This window comes from Hibiscus syriacus, unplaced genomic scaffold, assembly GCF_006381635.1.
Source record: "Hibiscus syriacus cultivar Baekdansim isolate YM2019G1 unplaced genomic scaffold, ASM638163v2 tig00110384_pilon, whole genome shotgun sequence".
In the NCBI taxonomy this organism is placed as follows: Eukaryota; Viridiplantae; Streptophyta; class Magnoliopsida; order Malvales; family Malvaceae; genus Hibiscus; species Hibiscus syriacus.
In genome coordinates, this window is record NW_024062715.1 from 7,122,235 (window position 1) to 7,132,430 (window position 10,196).

A 10,196-nucleotide genomic window follows, 5' to 3' on the forward strand; every position below is an offset into this window, starting at 1 on the left:
CTTCAAGACTTAATAATTCTTTTAATATTGACACCAACTTTTCCAAATATATAAAATGGTCTTTCACCATTTTACCACTTAAACTTTCAATACCAAAAATTTCAGCATTGAAATTCTTACCAACCAAGTACATTTACAAAGTCATAATTACAAATAAACACCCCAAACTATTCAAATATTACACTTAAATCACCAAACTTTCCAAACTTCCAAAATGATCTAATTTCACATCCTAACACCCGTTTCAACTCTTAAACAACAATTTCCAGCATAGTACATCAACAATATATGAATTACACAACAACCCATGATTTTTTTCAAAATTGTCGATTTGGTCCCTCAATTTTTCAAAAATTACCAAATGGTGCCCAAAATTTTATAACGCTTGTAGAATACTTCCTACATGATTTCCAGCCCTTACATAATTTTTCCATAATTTCTCTCATCCATATAAGCCATGGTCAAATGTTCCAAAGCTCCTAGACTAGGTTTTTCATGATTTTGCTCGATTTTGATTCGATTCAAGCATGAAATCAACTTCCATCCAACCTTACAATATCTCTAAAATCAAATCCCTAATCAAATTTCATCAAAACACAAAGTTTCCCCAACTTATAGTTTGGTCGAATATCAAAGAAACATTTCTAGGAAGATTGAACATGTTTTAATCATCAAACAATCTTGAAAATGAATCTACAACCTCAAAAAAATCAAGATTCATCATGAATTCCATAAACCCTAATATAAACAAAAAACCTAAATTTTGGTATCTTTGAAATCAAGCAAGATTAGTAAGCATAAATGATACCAAAAGATAGTGTTTTTCGCGTAGAGTAATTTTCTATTTCACGACATAACTCAAAATCCAAAGGAAATTACTCAAAAATTGAAAAGAAACTATCTCACCCTTGGAGGAGCTCAAGGCTTGAATTAGAAAATGACGAACAAGATAACATGAATTTTTAGATTAATTTCATGTTAATTTACCTTTAATTTAAGTTTAAATGAATATTTTATTCATTTAATTGAGAAAAGAACAATTTACCCTTAATGAAACTTCATATTTACCATAAAACCAAGACACCTCAACCTTATCATCTTCCAAAAAGTCAAAGATGAACAAATTATTTCCCACTTTATCGATTTGCCATGCAATTTTCCAAAAATTGCAATCTTGCCATTTTAATCCAACGGTCCAAATTTAACATGAAATTAAATCCTCAAATCCAATGGTTTATATTATTTTCCATCATTTTAAAATGTGGAAATAATATTTTTAATCCTAATTTATCATCCTTCAAATTTTCTTAAAATTTCTATTCGATTCGATTTACCGAATTTTTAACGAACTTTAACACTTTCTAGTTTTAACACCATTCTCATATGAAGAAATTGATTTCAATAAAACCTTATTCTCAAGAGTAAACTATCATTTTATAGAATAAAAATTCTTTTTGGTAAAACTACCACTTAGTTCCCTGTACTTTTCCTAATTTTATACGGTGTCCACTAAACATTCAAAATTTACATTTTGATCACTAACCAAAAATTGAGGTATTACATGTGGAGCTAAGGTAGTAGATGTAGACTTGGTTGAGAAGTCGAACCATTATATATCGTTGTGTAAATTTTTTCTATCTTTTTATTGCATCCACACCAAAGATTTTTAAAGGTTAATTCACCCCCTCTTGGCGGTTTTCGGTTGATCGTTTCAAGACCGACAAATTAGCCACAAAAAATAAAGAAGAAAATTTTTACCTTTTTACAAGAAAATGGAATATAAAAGAAAGTAGTTAAAGAAAGTGCATTGAAGAAGTAAACTAGAGTGGCCTGATTCCAAATAAAGTTTTTGTCTTTGATGAACCAAAATTATATATACACAGACCGATAAAACAAAAACTGAAAGAGAGAAATAGAGAGAGTATCTTAGAAGCATAAATATTTCTTCCTTGTACACTTCTACTTCATTTTCTCCGGGAAACTAGAAAAATATATGTATAATAAACAAATTTTTTTACAAGTTAAAAGTAGTGTGCTAAATAGAAAGTGAGAGAAAAAATGTTTGGAGGGAGAGAAAATGAAAGAAAAATTTCTCTCAGACCCTCTATTCTTTCGTCATTGAAAAATAAATAAGCAGAGTTTAAAACTTGGCTTAAAGAGAGAAAAAGAGTAAACTACACAATGGGTCACTAAAACTTCATCAAAGCATCGTTTCACTAACATAAATATAAAACCAAAGCATTTTTTATTTGTTAAACCAAAATTTATATAGACATAAAAGCAAGGCAAAAATCCAAAAAGACCTCTCATTTCTTCCACTCTCTATGCTTTTCACAGTTTTTTCAGCAACCCTAAGTACATAAATCTTTCTTAAGGCACCATGGGAGGATCCATCCAAAAGAAAAATGATACTTTTTTGTCATCGTCTTCCCATAATTTCGGCAACTATAGAACCTCCTCCCACCATTTTTCATTCGTCCAAGCAGTAGCCACCTTAGCTGGAATACACAGTTGCAAAATAGAACATCCATGGAATCTTCATAGAATTTCTGATGTAATTTAAAGACAAAAATTTTCAAGAAGAGAAATTAATGAAAAACCTTAATTTAAGTTTAGAGATTAAGTTTTTATTTAAAAGAGAAGATGTGGGTCACCAATGTGACAATCAATCCAGTCAACACCATCCATGTAAGCAATTAACATGTCAACTGTGTTTTTAGTCACGCATGTTAACGGCTGTTAACGTTGAGTGATCATTTTGTAACTAATCGATAATGTTAGGTCAAGTGACCTATTTATTACTATTGAAACTTTAGTATAGAAAATAAAAATTTACTCAAACATTATTGACCAACTATGTAGTTCACCCTTTTTATTATGTATTTGTAGAGTTTCTTTCGAAAGATAGCAAAATTAACTACTCTTTTCGAGTTTTCTTTTTTTTCGCCTCTGCTTTTTTTTTGGGTACTTCCTCTCTCTTTCTCTGCTATTGATTCCAAGTGCTTTCGATTAAATCTGCTTGTATTCTACAATATTATAATTGTGTTTTCCGTCGATTAGCTTTTGATTAATTGCTTCTTGGCTTCTGATCTGAATAATGGATTTTTTGTTCTAATGATTTTAAATGCTACCTGTTGTCTTTAATGGGTTATTGGATATTTAGGTAACTTCTGGAATTATATTTGATTGTTTAAGAGTTATATAAATTTATTTATTCTGTTTCTGTGGGTTTTTTCGGAAAGCCTTAGTTACGGAGGCAAATTTTGAATTTGCGTGTACTGCTTACTAACTTGGGGTTTAGGAAAGGGTTTTGTTTTGAAGTGAAGAATCTGATTGTGGAATGCTATTTACCATGATTATTGTGGAGATTTGTAGCATTTGTAGCCCAAGCTTGCTTTTTCGAGGTTGTTTCTGCCTTGAAGCAAGGGTCAAAAAGTGTGTTTGTGTATTCAAAAATGCTTTCGAATAGATAAAAATTGAAAACAAGAATTTCTATAACAGCTTAAAGGCATGTTTTTACTTTTAAGAGTTTGCTAGGGGCAGAGTTAGTTACTATCCCATTTCTCAATGCCGATATAGTGATGGCATGTTTTTTCAAGAAGATATCTCAAACCAATTTTGCATGATTTTGCTTTTGGATAATTAACTTATTTTTGGTATTCCCTTGCTTTAAACAATGCAGCTTACAGTATGCCGGAAGACGAGTACCGTTGTTTTATTGGTAACCTTTCATGGTCAACATCTGATAGAGGCCTAAAAGATGCATTTGACAAGTTTGGAAATCTTCTTGAGGCTAAGGTAATTAATCATGAAACTCTCACTTCTGGACATCTTATATTCTTTAAAACAAAATAAAATTCTCGAGTTACTGATTATCAATTTATCACCATCAAATCTGATCCCGGTATCAAATCTGATCCCGGTCAAACATTGATTTTATTCATTGTTGCAGTTATTCAATAATGTAGTTTTCATTAATTCATAAGCTTTTCTAGTGTCTTTTTTTGCACGTTGTTGACCGATCTCCCTTATGAAAACTATTCTTTCTACCTCCGGATGTCAGGTTATTCTCCAATTTAGATTGGAGGCAATTCAAAAGCTGAAACAATTAAGTGCTTTAGGTGACAGTAATATGTTTTATGGAACAAACTGGTAATCATAATAGCATTATTTGTTTAAAGCACAAATAATCATACTCTCTCATGTGCTTCGTTATTTTTTGAATACATTTTGGTTTTGTATTGTTCTTTCTTGGGTTGGCTTGCACTTCTCACTAATTTTTAGATGTTTTAGTTAATCATCAACTTGATTTGACTCGGAAAACTTTTGTTTGACTCAGGTAGCTGTTGACAGGTTTTCTGGCCGTTCTCGTGGATTTGGAATTGTCACTTTTTATGAGAAAGCTGCAATGGAAGAAGCTATTGAAGCAATGAATGGAATGGATTTGGATGGGCGGAATGTAACTGTTGATAGAGCTAAGCCTCAACAAGGGTCAGGGAGAGATTATGATGGTGACCGTAGCCGTGATAATGGACGTGATCAGGACCGTGATCGTAAACGGGGCTATGATGGCAGTCATGGATCCAATGGTGGGGAGTGTTTTAAGTGTGGGAAACCTGGACATTTTGCTAGGGAGTGTCCTAGTGATGGGGCTAGGGGGGATAAGTATGGTGGTAAGGGGGATCGTTATGGTGGTGGCAGTGATGGTGGTCGCCCATGGTCCTGATCGAAACGGTGATCGGTTTGGTGGGCGTAGCAGGGATGCAGATAATCGAGGGGGGTATGGTAGTGAAAGATATAATCGTGATCGTTCTGGACCATATGAGCGTTGTGGAACTGGAGGTCGTTCTGGATGAGATGACTTTTTGTTGTATGTGGATCCGCTTTTCTTGTCCTTTGGGCTTTGCTAATATCTCTTCTTTTCCACTTTTTCTAATTATCGTTTTGCTAATGGAAGCATACTTTGATTGCAGCTGATGAACAGGGGTTGCTGCTTTTATGGTGAAGCTTGAAGTCTTCATTTTTTTTCCTCGTTTACAGGATGTTCTCTCTTCATTGTTTTGTAGGGTAAGAACTATATTATCGTTCAGTCCTAACCTTTGAAGTGTGAAACTTGGCACAAATCTTCTACTATGTTTGTTTTCCTAAAATGCTGTTTTTGAGATTTGATTCGAAGGAGTCTCATGCTTCCTTGACACGCTCTTTATGGTCTTTTGGTCTCTGAATGCTTGCATTTCTGTGATTCATCCATTATCAGCAGAAATTTTCATTGCTTCTGTCCGAGTTTTCGTTGACATTTTTTAATGCCCCATGTGGAAGATGGATTGGCTTTTTGTTATTTTTCTTACATGTTGTTATACTCCGTGCTACTAGGCCTTCTTTTATTTTTAAGTAAATGGTTTGTGCAGTATTAATGCTGTTGACCTTTTGGCAGGATGCTTGGCCATTTGTACTTGTGCCCTTTATGGATACTTGATTGGGTTTCTCTTTGTTGTTGCCATGTTTGTGCATCGAGTTCTACTGTTTTGATCCTCTTTGCTAAAAATCCAAGTGGTTAAGATATAGTTTGTTTCAGCTTAAGATCGTGCTTTCGTTTTATGGTTAGCGTTAACATTCATTTGGATTTTGATAGTGGTTTGTATCCATGAAAGAACCCAGTTATTAGAATATATAGGATTTTTTTTAAATCAAACAAGTTATAATATATGAAGGCCCAAGGGTAGAATTAAGGTTGTTCAAACAGTTAATTCGGTCATCGATTGAACCGAATTAGCAAAAGTCGAATTAATTGAATATTTTGGTAACATTTTGTGTTGGATTAATTTGAGTTTAATAGAGATATTTTTTTTATTTGGGTTAAATTTTGTTTGGGTCTTTAAAGTTTTTTTTGGCTCAACGTGGTTAAAGAATAGTTGAATCTTAATTCATAACGAATTTGAGTTCAGGTATAAGTTTGAGTTAGAATTAAACTAGGGGACAAGTTGTTCAACTTTGAAATAAATAGGATCTTTGAAATTGAATAAATTGTAAAATTTAAAGAAGTTATTGTTTAATTTCACTAATTTTATAATTAAAGTCTTAAAACGTAATTAAACCAAAAAAAACTATAACTCAAAATTTCATTTTAGAATTAAACTTGTAAATTTGGGAGGGGCACTGACTTAGTTGTAACGATTTCAAAAATATTGGGGATTTAAAACCAAATAAGCTATACATAATTCGTCATTTCGACATTGTTCAACTTTAATACTATATATAGCTTAATCAAAAGAAAAATAATATATATAGATTGAATACTTTTAGTTAATTTAGTTAATTAATCAATTTCAAACCCAATTAACTAGTAATTGAAATTTAAACTTTTTTAACCAATCTAACATTTCATTAATTGGTCGATTAAACAAGTTAAATTTAACTCGATCAATTAATTCGGTTAAAACCAAATAATAAACCTACCTGACCAGAAGTGACTAGTGGGTAAGACAAAAAAAAAGACTGCATGCATGGTTGATACGTGGATTGCATATGGGAAACTTCCTAATCCCAAAATGCACTCTCCTTTGCTCATAATTGGACTTGGGAATTGGTTATTATCTAAACCAAAGTTTTTTACGTTTCGTAAACCCAAATTTCTTCATTTATGATCATCCAAATCCCCACAAACACACACTGCTTCTCAATGATTCTCCTTAATCATCATTATTTCCTCTTCCGGATCCCATTACTATATATTTAGATTTTACAATCTTAAATTAATAATGATTAGTTAGTCGGTAGTCACATATAGTTAGATCCCTTTTTTGGTAAAATGTTGTTTGTCGATGTAATCAGAATTGTGTAGCGAAGTAGCTTACTAGATTATTTCGTTCGCTCTCCACTCCTTTATCATTTCGTCAAACGTCTCATTCGACATAGACAAAGAGTTTATATGAAGGTTATTGGGTTTTGATATTAGTCATTCTAAATGCGATGTAATTTTGATTCCTTTCATTATTAATAAAATTCAGTTGTCATTGTTCAAAGAAATAATAATAATAAGTATAAAAATTATATTATGAGTTCAATTAATTATATATTCATATAAGAAAAATTAATAGATATGGAGATCAAATAATTTGCTCTTAATTAGCAGTTACATACGTTCCGAGTATATACATTTTTCTCTCTTAAATATGCCATTAACTTCTCATCCATACGATTCAAAGAAATTATTCCATTAATTGCAGAATTTACGAATTAATAAATAATAATGATATATATGTGCTCTATTTCCCACTTTTTAGGCTTTTAATGTTAATAGGAGTTACATTGAAACTAGACCTATTTGTAACTCGTAACAAATTTATATTTATCCAATAAAAAGTTATTAAAATGTAACAATAAGTATTAAAGTATTTTAATTCATCAATTTATTAAATTTCACACACATATATATATATATAAAGATAAAATATTTTAAATCCAATATTAGAGAAGGCTACCATGAAATTATGAAACCTAGTGAGTCTCAGAACTCCACACGACAAGTAATAAATAAGCAAGGCCATGGTCATCATCATGATTCATGCATGTGCATGACAAGTTATATATGCATTGACGGCGCACAATCTTCCAATGCAATTATATGCTTCACTTCTTCCCCCTATATATACCTCCATTAACACCTCTTCACATTTCCAAAAACCTAATCTCCATTATCTTCTTCTTTTCATTTGTTTTTTTACCACCACGTTCTCAATTTGGAGTCTTCTTCTCAATCTCGACAAAAAAAAATGGCAAGTGACTGGATCGAGTCTGAAGTAATCGCCAAAGAAGAACACTCATCTCCCTTCCAATCACAACTTCCCGTAGAATATTAAAGGTAATCTCTTCTTCTCTGAATTGTGAGTAACTTTGTTTTCTTTCTCATGAATTTTCTGTTTAAAATGATTTTATAGTGGAAGTCCTGTCAGCTGTGTACTGCGATATGTTGGGTTTGCAGTGTCATGAGTTTTGCATGCAACAACGTTTTTACAGTCAAGTTCCATTGTTGATGACCAACACTTTGTGGACTGATCCTTTATATGCTTCATTAGTCATTGAAAAATGTTCAAGTTTATCTCAAGGTTGGATCTTTTTTTTTCTTAAATGCAATTCATTAAATGTATTCAATCATCAATCTTAATGTATATATTTTGTTGCAGAAAATGCGAATGGATTCTGAGATGAACTTGGTTTCTTATTCGAGCCACTCAAATGCGACAAGCCAGTGGTTCAGAATCATTATATGAATGTTGAAGAACAAATGATGAAGAAAGCGATTGTTTCAGGTGATAAAAGGGAAGAACAACTCAAAACTAGGGCAAAGTATTTGTCTAGGAAGCTAATCTCACAGTACTTCTATATGCCTATAACTCAAGCTGCCAGAGAGCTTAAAGTTGGATTAACGTTGTTGAAGAAGAGGTGCAGGGAGCTTGGAATCCGGCGGTGTCCGCACCGGAAACTTAAGAGCCTCCGATCTCTCATCAACAACATTCAGGTACCATTTAGGTTTTATTTTATATATTTTCTATTGATTATTTGTTTTCGTCTTTAAATTTTATAAGCCCGCCTTTAATATAAAATCATGTGTCTATTACTGAATGGAAATATGAATCGATAATGCAGGAGTCGCAGGAGGGGGAGGAGGTGGAAGGAGAAGGGAAAGTGAGGGAAGCGGTGGAGGTATTGGAAAGGGAGAGAAAGATGTTGGAAGAGATGCCGGACATGAATATGGGATCTGACACAAAGAGACTCAGGCAAGCCTGTTTCAAGGCTAATTACAAGAAGAGAAGGCCTCTGTCATCGGCGGTGGCTGTGACGGCTTCTCAGTCCCAATGTTCTGCCGTGCCATTGATTTGGATTTATTTACTAGGGTTCACTATCACAGGGGTTTTGTTGGACTCTTGTTCATCCACCATCACCATTAACAAAGTGTAGAGAGTTGGTTTTTTCATCTCTAACAATTGAGATAAATGATTTTTGGAATTTGGACGCGATCTACCCTATGATTACGTTTAACTGTTAATTGTATTAGAGATGATATCAACTTTTAATTACGAGTAAACAAGACTAATGTCTTATTTAAAATTAATATAATTTAGAGAGAGAAATCTCAAAACTATTGAGTTAATTTTGAAGAAGAGTGAATTTTTTTTATTTTATGTAATTTTATTCACGAAAATTTAATTTAATTCAATCTTAATAATACTATTATTAATCCAACAATTATTCGCATTTGTAAATTTGATATATAAATAATTATATTTATTTAATATAAAATTAATATCTTTCTTTAATATTTGGAATGATTATAATATAGGCTTAAATGTACCATTGCTCCCTAAAGTATATCATTTGTATTGAGTTGCTCCCTAAAATATATTTTCGAGATATTTTGTCCCCTTGAAGTTTAAAACATTACTCCATTTACCTAACAAAGTCAACCCCGTTAAAAAAAATCGGTGACCAATCAAAACATACCACATCACCGTTTAATTTTAATTTGTTTTATGTGAATAAATGAAAATTAATTGAACCAAACTTTTTATCGGTTAACCGAACTTTTGAACACCCCTAATCACTCGTTCCAACTCTGTTAATGTTGTATACTTCTTCTCCTTTCTATTCACCTTATTCTCCCCTTCAAAAAACTAGACAAGTCTAATCCCGAAGACAATGATATCATGTCAAAAGCCCCATTACAAACCATGCCATGTTTCAACTTCACGCTCTATAACAAACTGTCTTGTTCATTTAGCTCCATATTAAAATGTGGAATTTTTAAAATAAAAATGCAATTTTCAAATGAATTAGAGAAAAAAACCTAAAATTCTCAAAATGTATCGTTTCAACTTCTAAGATCTCGAATTATTTGCTAAATGTTCGAGAGTCTCAGAATATGTCAGAGGATGTGAAGACATTTAATTTCATCCACCATTATTTATATAATATTATATAATATAATTATATACATATATATATACACATGTACATGTTATTTCACAGGCCCAAGACCAAAGAGCCCAGCAAATTCACGTGTGGCCCAGCCAAGACCCAAACTCACGTGCAAATCAGCTTCCAAGCCAAACTCTAGCAGACCCTCGTCCAACGCCGTAATGCCCGCAACCAACACGTACAAACCCACGGCCGCACGTCTCTCACTTCCAACGGCCCCG

General features: G+C 32.5%; 1 pseudogene; it reads left to right on the forward strand.

The window, feature by feature from the left end:
• The first annotated feature begins 2,940 nt into the window (after window positions 1–2,940).
• Window positions 2,941–5,722, forward strand: LOC120122006 (annotated as a pseudogene).
• Window positions 5,723–10,196: the final 4,474 nt, after the last annotated feature.